Raw genomic sequence first — 22,432 nt, forward strand, 5'->3', positions numbered from 1 at the left:
GTTTCCTCCCTCAGGTGATCTGGTGAGCTCGTTAGCTTCTTCTCTACTTAACTCCACCTGATGCTTTGATCTATGCTTCCTGTCAATGTTTCAGTGTGGGACTTGTTTTTTCCCTGGATCATTCCTGTGGCCTGCTGCTCTGCAAAGCTAAGTTTTGCTTATGTTATTTTGTTGCTATTTTTCTGTCCAGCTTGCTTTATTGGTTTTTCTCGCCTGCTGGAAGCTCTGAGACGCAGAGGGACCACCTCCGTACCGTTAGTCGGTGCGGAGGGTCTTTTTGTCCCCTCTGCGTGGTTTTTTTATAGGTTTTTGTGCTGACCGCAAAGTTATCTTCCCTATCCTCGTTCTGTTCAGCTAGTCGGGCCTCACTTTGCTAAATCTGTTTCATCTCTATGTTTGTGTTTTCATCTTACTCACAGTCATTATATGTGGGGGGCTGCCTTTTCCTTTGGGGAATTTCTCTGAGGCAAAGTAGGCTTATTTTTCTATCTTCAGGATTAGCTAGTTTCTCAGGCTGTGACGAGTGTTGTGAATTCTGTGGCTGAATTCACTCCTGTGGTCACAAGTGGTACTGCAGCTTCTGAGCTTCCTCCCTCAGGTGTTCTGGTGAGCTCGTTAACTGCTTCATTACTTAACTCCGCCTGATGCTGCTATCCTTGCTCCTTGTCAATGTTTCAGTGTTGGATCTGAGCTTCTCCTGATTGTTCCTGTGACCTGCTGCTCTGTATAGCTAAGTGCTTTTTGTTTTTTTTGTTGCTTTTTTTCTGTCCAGCTTGTCTTTTGTTTTGCTGGAAGCTCTGAGACGCAAAGGGTGTACCGCCGTGCCGTTAGTTCGGCACGGTGGGTTTTTTTTGCCCCCTTTGCGTGGTTTTGCTTTAGGGTTTTTTGTAGACTGCAAAGTTCGCTTTACTGTCCTCGCTCTGTCCTAGAATATCGGGCCCCACTTTGCTGAATCTATTTCATCCCTACGTTTTGTCTTTTCATCTTACTCACAGTCATTATATGTGGGGGGCTGCCTTTTCCTTTGGGGAATTTCTCTGGGGCAAGTCAGGCCTATTTTTCTATCTTCAGGCTAGCTAGTTTCTTAGGCTGTGCCGAGTTGCCTAGGTAGTTGTTAGGCGCAATCCACAGCCGCTTTTAGTTGTGTTTAGGATAGGATCAGGTGTGCAGTCTACAGAGTTTCCACGTCTCAGAGCTCGTTCTTGTATTTTTGGGTATTTGTCAGATCACTGTGTGCGCTCTGATCGCTATGCACACTGTGTTTCTGGATTGCCTTCATAACACCTGTCATTAGCAAACATAACAGTACAAGGAGCCAAACTAATGATTCTCAATAGAGGGAAAGAAAAAGTTCTTACATCATTTTTTTTTTTTTTTTTTTTTTCTGCTCTGTGTTCACTTTTTTTTCCCCCTAGACATTTGGGTGATTCTGGACACAGGTGTGGACATGGATATTCAGGGTCTGTGCTCTTCAATGGATAATCTCGTTATAAATGTACAAAAAATTCAAGATACTATTGATCAGAAATCTATGTTAGAACCAAGAATTCCTATTCCTGATTTGTTTTTTGGAGATAGAACTAAGTTTCTAAGTTTCAAAAATAATTGTAAGCTATTTCTGGCCTTGAAACCGCATTCTTCTGGTAATCCTATTCAACAGGTTTTGATTATTATTTCTTTTTTGCGCGGCGACCCTCAAGACTGGGCATTTTCTCTTGCGCCAGGAGACCCTGCATTGAGTAGTGTCGATGCGTTTTTCCTGGCGCTCGGATTGCTGTACGATGAGCCTAATTCAGTGGATCAGGCTGAGAAAAATTTGCTGGCTTTGTGCCAGGGTCAGGATGATATAGAAGTATATTGTCAGAAATTTAGGAAATGGTCAGTACTCACTCAGTGGAATGAATCTGCGCTGGCAGCTTTGTTCAGAAAGGGTCTCTCTGAGGCTCTTAAGGATGTCATGGTGGGATTTCCTATGCCTGCTGGTTTGAATGAGTCTTTGTCTTTGGCCATTCAGATCGGTCGACGCTTGCGCGAGCGTAAATCTGTGCACCATTTGGCGGTACTGCCTGAGGTTAAACCTGAGCCTATGCAGTGCGATAGGACTATGACTAGAGTTGAACGGCAGGAATACAGACGTCTGAATGGTCTGTGTTTCTACTGTGGTGATTCCACTCATGCTATTTCTGATTGTCCTAAGCGCACTAAGCGGTCCGCTAGGTCTGCCGTCATTGGTACTGTACAGTCCAAATTCCTTCTGTCCATTACCTTGATATGCTCTTTGTCATCGTATTCTGTCATGGCGTTTGTGGATTCGGGCGCTGCCCTGAATTTGATGGATTTGGATTATGCTAAACGTTGTGGGTTTTTCTTGGAGCCTTTGCGGTGTCCTATTCCATTGAGAGGAATTGATGCTACACCTTTGGCCAAGAATAAACCTCAATACTGGGCCCAGCTGACCATGTGCATGGCTCCTGCACATCAGGAAGTTATTCGCTTTCTGGTGTTGCATAATCTGCATGATGTGGTCGTGTTGGGGTTGCCATGGCTACAAACCCATAATCCAGTATTGGATTGGAATTCCATGTCGGTATCCAGCTGGGGTTGTCAGGGGGTACATGGTGATGTTCCATTTTTGTCGATTTCGTCATCCACCCCTTCTGAGGTCCCAGAGTTCTTGTCTGATTATCAGGATGTATTTGAAGAGCCCAAGTCCGATGCTCTACCTCCGCATAGGGATTGTGATTGTGCTATCAATTTGATTCCTGGTAGTAAATTCCCTAAAGGTCGATTATTTAATTTATCCGTGCCCGAACACACCGCTATGCGCAGTTATGTGAAGGAATCCCTGGAGAAGGGACATATTCGCCCATCGTCATCACCACTGGGAGCAGGGTTCTTCTTTGTAGCCAAGAAGGATGGTTCGCTGAGAGACCGTGTATTGATTACCGCCTTCTTAATAAGATCACTGTTAAATTTCAGTATCCCTTGCCATTGTTATCTGACTTGTTTGCTCGGATTAAGGGGGCTAGTTGGTTCACTAAGATAGATCTTCGTGGTGCGTATAATCTGGTGAGAATCAGGCAAGGAGATGAATGGAAAACTGCATTCAATACGCCCGAGGGTCATTTTGAGTATCTAGTGATGCCGTTCGGACTTGCCAATGCTCCATCTGTGTTTCAGTCTTTTATGCATGACATCTTCCGTGAGTATCTGGATAAATTCCTGATTGTTTACTTGGATGACATTTTGATCTTCTCAGATGATTGGGAGTCTCATGTGAAGCAGGTCAGAATGGTTTTTCAGGTCCTGCGTGCTAACTCTTTGTTTGTGAAGGGATCAAAGTGTCTCTTCGGTGTGCAGAAAGTTTCATTTTTGGGGTTCATCTTTACCCCTTCTACTATCGAGATGGATCCAGTTAAGGTCCAAGCCATCCAGGATTGGATTCAGCCGACATCTCTGAAAAGTCTGCAAAAGTTCCTGGGCTTTGCTAATTTTTATTGTCGCTTCATCTGTAATTTTTCTAGCATTGCCAAACCATTGACCGATTTGACCAAGAAGGGTGCTGATTTGGTTAATTGGTCTTCTGCTGCTGTGGAAGCTTTTCAGGAGTTGAAGCGTCGTTTTTGTTCTGCCCCTGTGTTGTGTCAGCCAGATGTTTCTCTTCCGTTCCAGGTCGAGGTTGATGCTTCTGAGATTGGAGCAGGGGCGGTTTTGTCACAGAGAGGTTCTGATTGCTCAGTGATGAAACCATGTGCTTTCTTTTCCAGGAAGTTTTCGCCCGCTGAGCGTAATTATGATGTGGGCAATCGAGAGTTGCTGGCCATGAAGTGGGCATTCGAGGAGTGGCGTCATTGGCTTGAAGGAGCTAAGCATCGCGTGGTGGTATTGACTGATCATAAGAACTTGACTTATCTCGAGTCTGCCAAGCGCTTGAATCCTAGACAGGCCCGTTGGTCGTTATTTTTTGCCCGCTTCGACTTTGTGATTTCGTACCTTCCGGGCTCTAAAAATGTGAAGGCGGATGCTCTGTCTAGGAGTTTTGTGCCCGACTCTCCGGGTTTATCTGAGCCAGCGGGTATCCTCAAGGAAGGAGTCATTGTGTCTGCCATCTCCCCTGATTTGCGGCGGGTGCTGCAAAAATTTCAGGCGAATAAACCTGATCGTTGTCCAGCAGAGAAACTGTTCGTCCCTGATAGGTGGACTAATAAACTTATCTCTGAACTTCATTGTTCGGTGTTGGCTGGTCATCCTGGAATCTTTGGTACCAGAGAGTTAGTGGCTAGATCCTTCTGGTGGCCATCTCTGTCACGGGATGTACGTACTTTTGTGCAGTCCTGTGGGATTTGTGCTAGGGCTAAGCCCTGCTGTTCTCGTGCCAGTGGGTTGCTTTTGCCCTTGCCGGTCCCAAAGAGGCCTTGGACACATATTTCGATGGATTTCATTTCTGACCTTCCCGTTTCTCAAAAGATGTCAGTCATTTGGGTGGTCTGTGATCGCTTTTCTAAAATGGTCCACCTGGTGCCCTTGGCTAATTTTGCCTTCCTCCTCTGATTTGGTACCTTTGTTCTTTCAGCATGTGGTTCGGTTGCATGGCATTCCTGAGAATATTGTTTCTGACAGAGGTTCCCAGTTTGTTTCAAGGTTTTGTCGAGCCTTTTGTGGTAGGATGGGCATTGACCTATCCTTTTCCTCGGCTTTCCATCCTCAGACTAATGGCCAGACCGAACGAACCAATCAGACCTTGGAAACATATCTGAGATGTTTTGTTTCTGCAGACCAGGATGATTGGGTGTCCTTTTTGCCGTTGGCTGAGTTCGCCCTTAATAATCGGGCCAGCTCGGCTACCTTGGTTTCTCCATTTTTTTGCAATTCTGGGTTCCATCCTCGTTTCTCTTCAGGACAGGTTGAGTCTTCGGACTGTCCTGGTGTGGATTCTGTGGTGGATAGGTTGCAGCAGATCTGGACTCAGGTAGTGGACAATTTGATCTTATCCCAGGAGAAAGCTCAACTTTTCGCTAATCGCAGACGCCGTGTGGGTCCCCGACTTCGTGTTGGGGATCTGGTTTGGTTATCTTCTCGTCATATTCCTATGAAGGTTTCCTCTCCTAAATTTAAACCTCGTTTTATTGGTCCGTATAGGATTTCTGAGGTTCTCAATCCTGTGTCTTTTCGTTTGACCCTCCCAGACTCCTTTTCCATACATAATGTATTCCATAGGTCGTTGTTGCGGAGATACGTGGCACCTATGGTTCCATCTGTTGAGCCTCCTGCCCCGGTTTTGGTGGAGGGGGAATTGGAGTATATTGTGGAGAAGATTTTGGATTCTCGTGTTTCTAGACGGAAACTCCAGTATCTTGTTAAATGGAAGGGTTATGCTCAGGAAGATAATTCCTGGGTTTTTGCCTCTGATGTTCATGCTTCCGATCTTGTTCGTGCCTTTCATGCGGCTCATCCTGGTCGGCCTGGGGGCTCTGGTGAGGGTTCGGTGACCCCTCCTCAAGGGGGGGGTACTGTTGTGAATTCTGTGGCTGAATTCACTCCTGTGGTCACAAGTGGTACTGCAGCTTCTGAGCTTCCTCCCTCAGGTGTTCTGGTGAGCTCGTTAACTGCTTCATTACTTAACTCCGCCTGATGCTGCTATCCTTGCTCCTTGTCAATGTTTCAGTGTTGGATCTGAGCTTCTCCTGATTGTTCCTGTGACCTGCTGCTCTGTATAGCTAAGTGCTTTTTGTTTTTTTTGTTGCTTTTTTTCTGTCCAGCTTGTCTTTTGTTTTGCTGGAAGCTCTGAGACGCAAAGGGTGTACCGCCGTGCCGTTAGTTCGGCACGGTGGTTTTTTTTTGCCCCCTTTGCGTGGTTTTGCTTTAGGGTTTTTTGTAGACTGCAAAGTTCGCTTTACTGTCCTCGCTCTGTCCTAGAATATCGGGCCCCACTTTGCTGAATCTATTTCATCCCTACGTTTTGTCTTTTCATCTTACTCACAGTCATTATATGTGGGGGGCTGCCTTTTCCTTTGGGGAATTTCTCTGGGGCAAGTCAGGCCTATTTTTCTATCTTCAGGCTAGCTAGTTTCTTAGGCTGTGCCGAGTTGCCTAGGTAGTTGTTAGGCGCAATCCACAGCCGCTTTTAGTTGTGTTTAGGATAGGATCAGGTGTGCAGTCTACAGAGTTTCCACGTCTCAGAGCTCGTTCTTGTATTTTTGGGTATTTGTCAGATCACTGTGTGCGCTCTGATCGCTATGCACACTGTGTTTCTGGATTGCCTTCATAACACCTGTCATTAGCAAACATAACAGACGAGGCGCCTTGGTTCTGGTCAGGAGCGCTCCACGGCTACCTTTAGTGTGGTTTGATAGGCTTAGGGATTGCGGTCTGCAGAGTTCCCACGTCTCAGAGCTCGTTCTATTATTTTGGGTTATTGTCAGTTCACTGTATGTGCTCTGACCTCCATGTCCATTGTGATTCTGAATTGCCTTTCATAACACATGGCGTCCCATCTCAATTCCAGTCAATTTTGCATTGAAAAGTCAAATGGCGCTCCTTCGCTTCCGAACTGTGCCATGCGCCGAAACAGTGGTTTACCCCCACATGTGGGGTATTGGCGTACTCAGAACAAATTGTACAACAATGTTTGGGGTCCATTTTCTCCTGTTAAATAAAACAAATAGGAGCTGAATTAAATTTTTGGTGAAAAAAGTTAAATGTTCATTTTTATTTAAACATTCAAAAAATTCCTGTGAAGCACCAGAAGGGTTAATAAACTTCTTGAATGTGGTTTTGAGCACCTTGAGGGGTGTAGTTTTTAGAATGGTGTCACACTTGGGTATTTTCTATCATATAGACCCCTCAAAATGACTTCAAATGAGATGTGGTCCCTAAAAAAAAATGGTGTTGTAGAAATGAGAAATTGCTGGTCAACTTTTCACCCTTATAACTCCCTAAAAAAAAAAATTTTGGTTCCAAAATTGTGCTGATGTAAAGTAGACATGTGGGAAATGTTACTTATTAAGTATTTTGTGTGACATATCTCTGTGATTTAATTGCATAAAAATTCAAATTTGGAAAATTGCGAAATTTTCATAATTTTCGCCAAATTTCCGTTTTTTTCACAAATAAACGCAGGTACTATCAAAGAATTTTTACCATTGTCATGAAGTACAATATGTCACGAGAAAACAATGTCAGATTCACTGGGATCCGTTGAAGCGTTCCAGAGTTATAACCTCATAAAGGGACAGTGGTCAGAATTGTAAAAATTGGCCCGGTCATTAACGTGCAAATCACCCTTGGGGGTATAGGGGTTAATTATAGCATTTTGGTGCAGATACGTTCTTTTGATCGCCCGTTATTGCATTTTAATGCAATGTCGCGGCAACCAAAAAAACTTAATTCTGGCGTTTCAAATTTTTTTCTCGGTACGCCGTTAAGTGATCAGGTTAATGCTTTTTTTTAGTTGATAGATCGGGCGATTCTGAACGCGGTGATACCAAATATGTATAGATTTGATTTTTTTTAATTGATTTATTTTGATTGGAGCGAAAGGGGGGTGATTTAAACTTTTATATTTTTTCACATTTTTTTAACTTTTTTTTTTACTTTTGCCATGCTTCAATAGTCTCCATGGGAGGCTAGAAGCAGGCACAGCACGATCGCCTCTGCTACATAGCAGCGATCTGATGTTCGCTGCTATGTAGCAGAAATGCAGGTGTGCTGTGAGCGCCGACCACAGGTTGGCGCTAACAGCTACCGGCGATCAGTAACCATAGAGGTCTCATGGACCTCTATGGTTACAATGTACAAGCATGGCCGACCTCCCATAATGTGACGGGGGTCGGCGATGCCGTCATTTCCGGCCCCCCGGCCGGATGCGGTAGTTAAATGCCGCTGTCTGCGTTTGACAGCGGCATTTAACTAGTTAATAGGTGTGGGCAGATCGCGATTCTGCCCGTGCCTATTACGTTCAAAACAGCTGACATGTCCCGGCTTTGATGCGGGCTCACCGTCGGAGCCCGCATCAAAGAGGGGCTTCTGACCTCGGACGTACTATGCCGTCCGAGGTCAGAAAGGGGTTAAGGGTATGTGCACACGGATCCGCAGTTGCGGGTCCGCAGCGGTTTCCCATGTGTTTACAGTACAATGTAAACCTATGGGAAACGAAATCCGCAGTGCACATGCTGCGGAAAAAAACGCGCGGAAACACAGCGGTTTACATTCCGTAGCATGTCAATTCTTTGTGCGGATTCCGCTGCGGGTTTACACCTGCTCCAATAGAAAACTGCAGGTGTAAAACCCACAGCGGAATCCACAATAGAAACCGCGATAAATCCGCAGGAAAAACCGCAGCGGTTTTGCACTGCGGATTTATCAAATCTGCTGCGGAAAAATCTGCAGCCCTCACAGATACGTGTGCACATACCCTTACATGTGCTCCACACAACGTAGAGGTATTTATATATACTATTTAATTTTTTTGTGTTACATTTATTGCATGTTTAATATTAGTGTGGGGATTCACGTGCTTAACAGTACACAGTTTTGGATGTTAAATTGGAGGAATCATTTCCAGCTTTTCAGCTTGTCGTAGGCTAAATTGGAAATTTCTTTTTTTGCAATTTTAAATATTTTTTGTTGTTGTTTCCTTGATTGTATAATAAAAGGTAACATTTTGGATGTGTCTTGTGGATGTATCTTGCTTGTCTTTTTCTTTGGAGGAAACCTTTTTCTTTTTGTAGGATTTAACTCCAGGACACCAGCATTGCAAATTAACATTGCTAGCCCCTAAGCCACAGTGCTGCCCAATCTTTGCAATAACCTAAGGAAAACAAAAACAATTTACATAGCTGAACATAACACTAATATAATAAATGATTTCTTTAAATTCAAAATACAATTAAACTTAAAAAAAAAACAACTTGCATTTATTGAGGTTTATAAAATATGAAAACAAGGGGTACAAAACCCTTTGTGTTCTGGAAGATGTGTTCTGGAAGTGTGCTATGGGACTCTCCTGTGTGTTAACGAATTGTTCCACTCCAAGTTCTTTGAGGATGGACAGATCTACCCAGTCCCTTTGAAACAAAAAGGATAGTTTAAAAAAAAATAAATAAATGGATAACTTTTGTGATGGCACCAGAGGTGATATCCAAGTTTGAAGAATTGTTTTTTGATGCAGCTGTGCTCATTTGAGTAGGTTGATGTCCCACAGGACCTGGCTCAATCACAACACTACGTATCAAAGTAACTTTTTCAATAGGGTTTCCCTATTAAAAATGCTAAAGCGAAATGCGTTTCGGGATTGAGACAGGTCCTGTGGGACATCAACATACACAATGTGGAGAGCATATAAGAAGAGGCGTAAGATGAACAATAAAATTACAATATTTGATTAGAAATAATTTAAAAGACAAACAATGTTAAAAAAGTGCCAATATCGTGCAAGGAAAGTGAGTGGCACCACCAGATGGCTGGCAAAAGTATGATGTAATGCTAATAAACAACATAGTCAAAAGATTGAAAATACACAAATAACTACCAAAATAACTAAAACTTGCATCCAGAGACTAAAAAAAAATCATATAATTTATTGACTATATTCCCATAACCCTCAAAATTACGGCTAAAGTGCCTGCAATACACATTGGATAGAACACTGGAGCATAGATGTAAAAACCATGATATCCTACTGTACATTGATGTAATGAATATAATAAACATATCTTACCTCACCATGTGATGATGCCACTTCCCCTACGTGCGTTTCAGCAGCATGTCTTCGTTCCCCCCTGATATTCATTACATCAATGTAGGATATTATGGTTTTTACATCTATGCTCCAGTGTTCTATCCAGTGTGTATTGCAGGCACTTTAGCCATAATTGAGACCCCCCAGGAAGAAGCTTAAAAGCGAAGTGCGCGTCGGGGCCCGGACTTCACCTGCAGGTTATGACTCTATCATTTTTACTTGCTTAAATGCCCGCATTCTATTTAGCATTTAAATACTTTATATCAGCAATACATGCTTAAGCACTACCTTTTACCTTTACATTCTGTCAATGATATAAGACTCCATATTAGCACTATCCACTTTAGCATTGCACAAGCACTTCTGTGTCTTAGGTTTCTTTATAACCAAATGATAAAAATACTCTCTGTGATATTTGTTTAATATGAATTCAATGTAATAGCATTGGGCTAAGTAAAGACTTTATTGCGCATTGGCTATACATAGGCTGAATATTAATATGTGGAGACATGTAAATTTGGAAAGATTTACCGTATATACTCGAGTATAAGCCGACCCGAGTATAAGCCGACCCCCCTAATTTTGCCACAAAAAACTGGGAAAACTTATTGACTCGAGTATAAGCCTAGGGTGGAAATGCAGCAACTACCGGTGAATTTCAAAAATAAAAATAGATACCAATAAAAGTAAAATTAATTGAGACATCAGTAGGTTAAGTGTTTTTTTGAATATTTATTGCCCCATACAGTGCTCTGCACTGTTCATATTGCCTTCTTGCTGTGCCCCATACAGTGCTCTGCTCTGTTCATATTGCCTTCTTGCTGTGCCCCACACAGCGCTCTGCACTGTTCATATAGCCTTCTTGCTGTGCCCCACAGTGCTCTGCACTGTTCATATTGCCTTCTTGCTGTGTCCCACAGTGCTCTGCACTGTTCATATTGCCTTCTTGCTGTGCCCCACAGTGCTCTGCACTGTTCATATTGCCTTCTTGCTGTGCCCCACAGTGCTCTGCACTGTTCATATTGCCTTCTTGCTGTGCCCCACAGTGCTCTGCACTGTTCATATTGCCTTCTTGCTGTGCCCCACAGTGCTCTGCACTGTTCATATTGCCTTCTTGCTGTGCCCCACAGTGCTCTGCACTGTTCATATTGCCTTCTTGCTGTGCCCCACAGTGCTCTGCACTGTTCATATTGCCTTCTTGCTGTGCCCCACAGTGCTCTGCACTGTTCATATTGCCTTCTTGCTGTGCCCCACAGTGCTCTGCACTGTTCATATTGCCTTCTTGCTGTGCCCCACAGTGCTCTGCACTGTTCATATTGCCTTCTTACTGTGCCCCACAGTGCTCTGCACTGTTCATATTGCCTTCTTGCTGTGTCCCACAGTGCTCTGCACTGTTCATATTGCCTTCTTGCTGTGCCCCACAGTGCTCTGCACTGTTCATATTGGCCCATAGCTGTGCCCATAGATGCTCCACATACGTAAATTATGTGCGATGGCCGCTGCTGCAATAAAAAAAAAAAAAAACATACTCACCTCTCTACTTGCAGCTCCCAGCGTCCGGTCCCGGCGTCTCTGCGCTCTGACTGATCAGGCAGAGGGCGCCGCGCACACCATATGCCTCATCGCGCCCTCTGACCTGAACAGTCAGAGCGCAGATAGACGCCGGGAAGATGGAGCGGCGCCCGGCGGCTGGAACGAGGACAGGTGAATATGCTATACTCACCTAGTCCTGGCGATCCTCGCGCTGTCCCCTCCTGTCACAGCTGTCTTCTGTGCTGCAGCCTCTTCCTCTATCAGCGGTCACCGGCACCGCTGATTAGAGGAATGAATAGGCGGCTCCGCCCCTATAGGAGGTGGAGCCGCTTATTCATTTCTGTAATGAGCGGTCCCACGTGACCGCTGAAGAGAGGAAGAAGCTGCAGCGCGGAAGCCCGTGGGAGGGCAGGGACAGCGCGAGGATCGCTGGGACTAGGTAAGTATACCTCAGCGCCCTCTCCCCCTCACCCGCCGACCCTGCCACCCACCTTGACTCGAGTATAAAAAAAATTTGGGCTGAAAATCTCGGCTTATACTCGAGTATATACGGTATTTAAAGCATATGTTATTGTTATAAATTCATAATTCATAGGTACTGTTATAACTGTGTTTGGGCATTAGTGACAATATGTCCTGCAGGTGTTGTGTCTGCCTTTATTTTCTCCATTTTTATATTTAAAAAAAAAAATAATGAATTTTTCTAAATAAAGCTTTAATATTTCTCTTAAAATTTGTGACATAACCTTCTATTTATCTGTAGGTTTGGTTATTATATTGGAAGTGCCAGTTCATTCAAGGGTTTATCGTATATACCCAGGACCTATGCTTTTCACTAATGGTTTGTCCATGTTGTTATAACTTAAATAATGTTCTTACAAATTGTATATAAAATATATAATAAAGATTTTGGTATATTTTTATACATTGTATATCTAGCAGATGGTAGTGTTTTTCGGGAACATGTCAACATTCATAGTAACTAAATATGTATCAGTATCAGATCACGAGAGTCTCCAGCCAGAAAGGCGTGTTGTGAAGGTACTGTAGTTAATGGGTGTGAGAAGTAGGAATAAGCAAACATTAATTGTAAAGTTTGGGGTTCTTATCAGACACCTAGTGTCCGTTGCCGAACTCCAAACACAGACTTTTTTCGGAAATCCATTTTACTGTTTGGGTTCGTTACCGAATAAAGTTTGTTAAAAGGCTCTAGCGCAGCCAATCAGCAAGCTTTTTGGCTATAAGCACTTCAGTAGCATTATAGCCATGCCAATTATTGGCATGAATGTGATTGGATGGAGTAATAGATGACCTGGCCTGTATAAACGCCAGATCATGGATTGCGATTTAGTTTCAGTCTGGTGCATAGTGCCACAACAGCCTGGTGCAGAATGCCATAGCAGCCTGGTGCAGTGTGCCCTAACAGCTTGGTGCAGCTTGCCCTAACAGCCTGGTGAACAGTGCCATAACAGCCTGGTGAACAGTGCCATAACAGCTTGGTGCAGAGTGCCATCAAATCATCCAAAAATCTGAGGCAAAGTCAAGTTCTTTCTTTGTCCCATTTTTTTGTATTTCTCTCTATCAAATATCAGTATCACCTGATGGAAATGAGTGTGCCCTGTGGTGATATACATCTCTTCCACTGTCCATAACATGATAGATTCTTTCCATGTATTCATTGACAGATTCAAGCTGTTTATGGTCATCTGTAGATAGAAATTCACAAAAGAAGGCAAAATTAAGTGATTTAATGAACATTCAGTTTCACTGTACCATCTATATGTACGCGATTGTTGTGGGAGAGGACCTCAGCTTCCAATCTTTTTTCAATCCAATCCAATTCACAATCTTTTTAAAATTGTCCAAAAAGATTTTCTGAGGCCAAGTCAAGTTCTTGCTTTGTCTCTTCTTGTATTTCTCATCGTCAATCAGTATCAATGTCAGTATCATCTGATGGAAATGAGTAGAGATCAGTGAACCCAAACTGAAAAATGCAGGGTTTGTACTGGTGCTGAACACTGAACACTGACCTTTTCTGGAAGTCCGTTGTATTGTTAGTGTTCAGATGCGGAATAAAATTTGTTGAAAGGTTACAGCACAGTCAATCAATAAGCTTTTGGGCTGTGGGCACTTCCGGAGCAATTGCAGCCATGTCAAGTATTGGCATGGTTGTGACTGGCCATTGTACCACGTGACCCGGCCTGTATAATCATCAGATCACAGGTGGTGCTGCCATTCTGCTCTAATTAGCACAAGGAGAGGATGCAAATCGAGTGAGGGACAGTGTTAGGTTCTGTGTGTGTACTTTGCACCCGTCTCTATGGGAGTACTCTGGCAAAAACCTGTGTGGGTGTACTCTGCAAAACAGCCTCTGTGTTGATACTCTGCAAAACAGCTTTTTTGTTTTTTTTTGTTAATTTGGGGAGCCTCCAAAACATTGGGAATGGCAAATAGAACAAATAAACTGCGATGGAGTAAATCAATGGGTGGGTGTGACTGGTATACTTCTCTATTCAGTCAAAGGTACAGACAAGTCCTTTGGGATCCAGACTTAGTTAATTTTACTGAATGTGAGCTTGCCCGTGTTAGCTGTGAACAGGTGGATGCACCTGACTGTGATCACAATCCTTGTCAAGCTAACAAACACTGTGACAGTACACTTGCCGCAAGGCAGTCCAGCACCTCCAAAGCGAAAAGGGCAAGCTCAGGCCATGTGTCCAATTTGGAGACCCAGACGGTAAATGGGGCAGACCCATCACTCAGTTCGTGGAGACCTGTTGCCACATACACTTCCACAATGTTGTTGAACGCTGCCTCCTGCTAATACAGACTGTATCAGATAGTGGTGCTGGATGTTGTGGCGTGCTGAAGGTTTTCCTAATTTCTGCTAGGCTAACCCTCCTATCCTAGGTCATGCCGGTGCCCCTGCTGCATTGGTGACTTCCTCCTCCTCTTTTGCTTTATGCTTCCGCTGAGCCCCACTGTCAGGTGGGAAGCCACCAGTAGTTCATCTACCAGCATAATCTTATATTACTGCATTTTGTGATCACAGTTCAGTGACAGAAATAAGGATGGCAGGTAATCCTTGTGACAGGGATCCAGCAGGTTGGCCACCCAGTAATCAGCACTGGTAACAAAGTGGGCAACTTGGTGGTTGTTCTGCCCATTAATGTGCAGCAAGTTAATTCACAATGTAGTGCCAGTTGGCCAGTTGTCACCATTAGAGGTCTTTAGGTACACATTAATCCTGTTCTGTATCCAGGAGCTTATCGCTTTAAGTCTGTGTTCTGGCTAGAACCGCGCCACCTGGTTTCCCGGGCAAAGTAGCCATTTTTCCCCGGTCCTTGAGTCTTACACACATGTTCCTGGCTCTCTCCTCCTGCAGATCATTGCTCTTGATAAGCGGATTCCAGTGAGGCACAAATGTACTTACAGGTGTATCGAATATCTCACAATATCATCTACTATTGTTGTTCATCGTTCACCATCTCAATAAATATAGACTTAAGAACCTATACATTCTGTTTACTGAGGCAATGAATGAAGGTTTAGCCGTATGCTAGAATCCACACAGCATCATATGTGGAGGAAGGCAGAACAGTAAAAACGGAACCGCCGGTCGCACGCGGTGATTATACAGACTGTACGGGACCGCTACCACCCAAACTGCTCCGCATATGGGTATTACAGCAGCTGCCATACAGCCGCAAGGAATAAGAACCCAGGACCCAGTTAAAATGGACCACCTGTCACACGCGGTGATTACACAGACTGTATGGGACCGCTACCACCCAAACTGCTCTGCATACGGGTATTACAGCAGCCACCATACAGCCGCGGGGAACAAGAGTCCAGGCCTCAGTAAAAATTTTACTTCTGGCCGCAGGTGGTGGTTGTACAGCCTGTATGGGACTGCTACAACCCAAACTGCTCCGCATACGGGTATTACAGCAGCCGCCATACAGCCGTGGGGAACAAGAGTCCAGGCTCCAGTAAAAACGGACTGCCGGTCCCACGCGGTGATTACACAGACTGTATGGCACTGCTACCACCCGAACTGCTCCGCAATACGGGTATTACATCAGCCGCCATACAGCTGCGGGGAACAAGAGTCCAGGCCCCAGTAAAAACGGAACCGCTGGTCGCATGCGGTGATTGCATCAGACTGTACGGGACTGCTAACACCCACACTGCTCCGCATACGGTTATCACAGCAGCCGTCATACAGCTGCAGAACGAAGCCCGCCAAGATGTGCTACGCCATTCCCGCCGAGCGGATGCTCACCCGCACAAAGACTGTTTCCTGCCGAAATACTCAGTAGTATGCAGCTAAACACACAATGTCTCGACGCGATACATCGTCACTCAAAATGAGGTCACAAGCAGGCTCTAACAAGTCTTCAATAAAAGAGCTTGCTGCTGTTGCTCGTGCCAAAGCTAAAGCAGCCAAAGCGAGGTCCTCTTTCGCCGAACAAGAGATGCATCTAAAGATGAGACAAGCAGAACATGAAGCAAAACATTATGCAAAAACCGCACGTTTGCAGGCAGAGAAAGAAAAGGAGAGTGCGCGCCTGCGAGTGTCTCTAGAAAGACTTGCGGCAGACAAAGAGACAGCAGCCTCAATAGATAAGGCAGAGTACTAGGAAGCTATGGAGGATCCTGATGATAAGAGACATAGCAACATTCTTGGAACACATCTAGAGCAGCAAGATCCAGTGCACCGCGTCGCAGAGTATATCCATCAACATTCTGGCATGGATGACAGCCCTGACACACTACATCGAACAGCTTGTGCTGATTACCAGCGATCCAACCCCGAACTTCGCTACTATAGACAAGAGGATGCCCAGCATGGAGATGTCGACCACAGCTACCATTCCACTGAGCAGAAGGTACAGCTCCCATCCTGCCTTAAAGAGACACCTTCACCAGAAAGGTACTACGCAGACTATCCGAAGCCAGGAGCGTCTCACACGTATGGTGGTACACCACACACACCACACATTAGACATGACTATAACACACCGGCTCATACCAGCACTGACCTAGCCACGATGGACTTTGCAAAGTTCTTTGCACGCTGAGAACTGGTTACTAAAGGACTTGTAAAGTTCACTGATAAAGCCGAAAACTATAGATCATAGCGTGCCTCGTTCCAGAACGCCATTCAGGGACTGGACCTTTCTAGTAGTGAGGAATTAGATCTCCTGGTAAAGTGGCTCGGAAGTGAGTCAGTCGAGCATGCCAAAAGACTAAGAGACATTAATATAAAGTATCCACACATAGGTCTACGTAAAGTGTGGGCAAGACTTGATGAATGCTATGGGTCCATAGAAGTCATAGAGAATACTTTATACAAAAGAATTGATGATTTTCCTAAGATAGGGTCTAAAGGTTATCAGAAGCTAAGAGAATTGAGTGATTTATTGATAGAGTTACAGGTTGCCCAGAAGGAAGGTCACTTGCCCGGATTGGCATTCTTAGTAGTGTTGAGCGATACCGTCCGATACTTGAACGTATCGGTATCGGATAGTATCGGCCGATACCCAAAAAGTATCGGATATCGCCGATACCGATACCCGATGCCAATACAAGTCAATGGGACACCAAGTATCGGAAGGTATCCTGATGGTTCCCAGGGTCTGAAGGAGAGGAAACTCTCCTTCAGGCCCTGGGATCCATATTAATGTGTAAAATAAATAATTAAAATAAAAAATATTGATATAATTACCTCTCTGGAGGCCCCTGGACATCACCGCTGGTAACCGGCAGCCTTCTTTGCTTAAAATGAGCGCGTTTAGGACCTGAGAATGACGTCGCGGCTTCTGATTGGTCGCGTGCTGCTCATGTGACCGCCACGCGACCAATCAGAAGCCGAGACGTCATTCTCAGGTCCTAAATTCCTAGAATGAGGAGTTTAGGACCTGAGAATGACGTCGCGGCTTCTGATTTGTCGCGTGCCGCTCATGTGACCGCCACCCGACAAAGCAGAAGCCGTGACGTCATGGAAGTCCCTAAACGCGCTCATTTTAAACAAAGAAGGCTGCCGGTTACCAGCGGTGATGTCCAGGGGCCTCCGGAGAGGTGAGCATATCAATATTTTTTATTTTAATTCTTTATTTTACACATTAATATGGATCCGATACCGATTCCCGATATCACAAAAGTATCGGAACTCGGTATCAGAATTCCGATACCGCAAGTATCGGCCGATACCCGATACTTGCGGTATCGGAATGCTCAACACTAATTCTTAGACACTGCTAGGGGTGTCAATCCGATAATACAGAAACTCCCTTACAACTTACAAGAAGATTGGGTTACTCATGGTTCACGGTATAAGCAAACTCCTAACGTATCATTCCCTCCTTTCACTGTATTGTGGAATTTGTCACCCAACAAGCTAGGATTAGAAATGCCCCTAGTTTTGACTTCACTCTGGCATGTTCCAATGCCCCTGGTGTCAAACCCAGTAAGACACCTGTGGCAGTCCACAAAACTAATATTGTTTTCACAGGTTCTCATCACAATACAAGTAAGCCCCCTCCAGAAGAGAACAAACCTCAATATGTCAGTAAGCAGTGTCCTCTACACAGGAAACCACATCCTCTACTGAAATGCAGAGCCTTCAGGGAGAAGTCTCTGGAGGATCGCAAAGGTTTCCTCAAGGAAAACAACATCTGCTTCAAGTGCTGTGCCACAACCTCTCACCTTGCCAGGAACTGTGAAGCTAGCATGAAATGTGCAGAATGCAGCAGCACAGATCACAACACAGCCTTGCTCCCTGGACCACCTCCATGAGCATTGTCTCAAGCAGTGGAGCATGACGGGAAGAAAAAGAACACTGAAGATGATACAACTATGGTTACCTCTCAATATACTGAGATCTGTAAGGGACTCACAGGAGGACGATCCTGTTCAAAAATCTGCCTTGTCCGAGTCTACCCAGCAGACCGCAGGGACAAAGCATTCAAGATACATGCAATCCTGGATGAACAAAGTAAAAGGTCTCTAGCCAGGTCCATCTTCTTTGACAACTTCTGCATTGGAGGCCCCGGTTCTCCCTATTCCTTGAAGACATGTGCAGGTACCGTTGAGACGGCGGGGAGGAAAGCAACCGGATACAAGGTGGAGTCCATAGATGGCCAGACCTGCCTATCACTACCGACCATCCTGCAGTGCAACCATATTCCCGACGACAGGTCAGAGATACCATCAAGGAAGGTGGCAGCACATCATCCCCACCTGAAGCGTATAGCCCACCTGATACCCGAGTTGGACCAAGAAGCCCCAATAGCTTTACTCCTGGGAAGAGATATACTACGAGCCCACAAGACTAGAGAATATATCAACGGCTCCTGGTACGCTCCATATGCACAGAGGCTCGACCTTGGATGGGTCATTATAGGAAATGTCTGTCTAGGAGGAGCACACAAGCGGCCTCAGTCAACAGTATGCTTACCAGCACACTTGAAAATGGACGTCAGTCTCTCTTCCAGCCATGTAACAATAGTCTACTGGTAAAGGAATTACCAAACAGCACTTCCCTACCTTGCCCTTTCTCAGTTCTTAATGACGAAGACCACGCCTGTGAAGGTGAACAAGACCACATAGGATGTACGGTCTTCCACAGGATGAAGGAAGATGACAAGGTAGCAATGTCTATAGAAGATGGGATGTTCTTGGACATCATGGATTGTCAAATTGTCAAGGACAAGTCAAACAGTTGGGTCGCACCATTACCATTTTGACCTTGGAGAAGATGCCTACCCAACAACAGGGAACTGGTCTACAACCGATTCATCTCCCTCAGACACAAGTTTCTGAAGTCACCTGAGACGAAGCAACATTTCTTTACTTTCATGGGGAAGATATTCCAGAACAACCATGCAGAGATTTCACCTGCACTTTGGCACTCAGAGGAGTGTTGGTACTTGCCCATCTTCGGAGTGTACCATCCTAAGAAGCCAGGGCAAATAAGAGTGGTATTCGACTCAAGCGCTAAATGCGAAAACATCTCATTGAATGATGTCCTATTGTCGGTCCCAGACCTCAACAACAGACGTCTAGAAGTACAACTCTGTTTCCGCAGAGATACGGTGGAATGATATGCAACAGATGTTCCACTGTTTTCTCATCAAGGAGGAACACAGAAACTATTTCAGGTTCTTCTGGTACTGCGACAATGACCCAGTCAAAGCAATCGCCGCAGTAGCATACCTCAAAACCATAGACGAGAAGGAACAATGCCTTATTGGATTCATGATGAACGTAACAAAACTGGCACCACTACGCGAACACACGATACCCAGACTGGAACTCTGCGCTGCCGTCCTCGCAGTTGAGTTGGCTGAATTTATCTCAGATGGGATGAATCTGGAGATCAAAGATGCAGAGTTCTACACCGATAGCAAGGTGGGACTGGGATACATCTGCAATGAAACGCGACGATTCTATGTCTACGTCCGCAACCGAGTACTAAGGATAAGGAAATCCACATGCCCTAATCAGTGGCACTACATGCCTACTCATCACGATCCTGCAGACCATGCGACTAGATCCATTGCACCAAGTCATCTTAAGGACACTACATGGTTCACAGGCCCTGCCTCCTTGAACTGTTCTATGCCTCACATCAGCAGGTCTGGTACATTCGAACTATTGGATCCAGGTACCGATGAAGAGCTCCATCCTCGAGTGTCTGCTCTCCACCCTGCAAATCAGGACAAAGTGGCAGAAAGACCGTCCAAGCATCCAACCTGGCGATGTTGTACTCATCAAAGTCAGTCAGTCGCATCGAAACGAGTGGCCACTCGGCCTAGTCTCCAAACCCTTTCCCAGCAAGGATAGGAAGGTGCACATAGTAGAGGTCAGAGAGTGCAAGCTTGGGGAGAACAAACTGTTCTTCAGGCCAGTTACTGAACTTATATTGTTATTTTCCCCAAAAGAACCATATAGTGGCATCCGTTGATGCCAGGCGGGGAGTGTTCTGCCCATTAATGTGCAGCAAGTTAATTCACAATGTAGTACCAGTTGTCACCATTAGAGGTCATTAGGTACACATTTAGGCTGCTTTCACACATCAGGTTTTTTGCCGGATGCCGGATGCGGCGTCGCGCCGCATCACCGGATCCGTTTTTTTTTAAAGAAACCGGATGCAACCGGACGAGCCGGATCCGGTTTTTTAGCCGGATCCGTTGTCCGGATCCGGCAAAAAACCTGATCCGGCTCGTCCGGTCGCATCCGTTTCGTCCGTTTTTCTTTCCGGTTTTTTACGGATCCGGCTTTAAAAAACGCCCCTTGAAAGGCTAAGGTGATTGGCCGGCTGAAAACTATATATACAGTGTTCTTAACATCTGTGACGGGTTGGAGAGGAGCAAGCTACAGAGCAAGATGGAGGGCATTATTGCAAAGATTCTGCAGAACAACGTGGATTTCATCACAGAGGCGAATCGATTAAAAGCTATTGTGATTGAGAAAGAGGAAGAGAGACAGCGTGTCATGCGTCTGCGACGACGCCGTTTGTGGATCCACCCCATAACGGCACAGAGAATGACCCGGGGAGTCTTTTCAACGTTGTATATGGAGCTTCTAGGTGACCCTGAAAAGTTTTTCTGCTATGTTCGGATGAAAGCGGAGAACTTTGATATATTGGTGGAGCGGGTTCAACATCTGATAAGAAGGAGTGATACCTATTGCCGATTCTCCATTACCCCAGCTGAGCGTCTGATGGTCACTCTTCGGTAAGCATTCTTTTTGCATCAACTTTTGTTGTGGACTCTTTATTTGATATTTTGAATTTGTAGTAATTTCTTCCTTCCTTTTCTTCACAGATTCCTAGCAACCGGTGAATCCCTGTCTTCCCTACATTTTCAATTCAGACTGGGCATTTCCACAATATCAGGAATAGTGAGGCACACTTGCCGTGCACTGTGGGACTGTTTGCATGAAAAATACATTCCACATCCCACAATGCAGACATGGTTGGAAGTAGCTGACAGATTCCTGGAAGTGTGCCAGTTTCCCAATTGCTTGGGTGCGGTGGACGGGAAACACATCCGTATCGTGAAGCCGGCTGGTTCTGGATCTCAGTATTTCAACTACAAGAAGTACTTTTCCATTGTGCTGATGGCCATCGCCGATGCGGATTACAAATTTGTAGCGGTGGACATTGGGGCGTATGGTCGTTCTAATGATTCGCAAGTTTTCAAACTGTCTTCTATGGGGTGGCATTTATATGGAAAAACCTTTCAATTTTCCCCCCCAAGACCACTGCCTCAAACTTCCGATCCACCAATGCCATTTGTATGTGTTGGGGATGAAGCTTTTCAGCTTTCAGAGCATCTTTTGAAACCCTACTCCAGCCGTGGTTTAACCAATACCAAAAAATTTTTCAACTACAGACTCACACGTGCAAGGAGAATGGTGGAGTGTGCGTTTGGGATCCTAACCGCCAAATGGAGAGTTCTCTTGACATCCACAAACTTAAACACAAACACTGTGGATGAGGTGGTGAAAGCGTGTGTTGTCCTCCACAATTATGTTATATCCAAGGAACAGCTTTCCATTGAGGACCATTCTGCCGAAACCACCTTGATGGATTACAGCATCCATACATACAGAAGTTCTGCCACAGTGTCCAGAATACGGGATCACTTTGCAGAATATTTTATTTCACCCCAAGGAAGAATACACTGGCAGGATGATATAGTTTAAACACTTTGTGTATACCTAGTAATAACTTTAAACTTTACCCATGTTGCGTACCTGTTGTTTTTACCTTACCCATGTTGTATACCATAGTAACATAGTAACATAGTAACATAGTTAGTAAGGCCGAAAAAAGACATTTGTCCATCCAGTTCAGCCTATATTCCATCATAATAAATACCCAGATCTACGTCCTTCTACAGAACCTAATAATTGTATGATACAATATTGTTCTGCTCCAGGAAGACATCCAGGCCTCTCTTGAACCCCTCGACTGAGTTCGCCATCACCACCTCCTCAGGCAAGCAATTCCAGATTCTCACTGCCCTAACAGTAAAGAATCCTCTTCTATGTTGGTGGAAAAACCTTCTCTCCTCCAGACGCAAAGAATGCCCCCTTGTGCCCGTCACCTTCCTTGGTATAAACAGATCCTCAGCGAGATATTTGTAT

The sequence above is a fragment of the Ranitomeya imitator genome, chromosome 5, assembly GCF_032444005.1.
Source record: "Ranitomeya imitator isolate aRanImi1 chromosome 5, aRanImi1.pri, whole genome shotgun sequence".
NCBI lineage: Eukaryota > Metazoa > Chordata > Amphibia > Anura > Dendrobatidae > Ranitomeya > Ranitomeya imitator.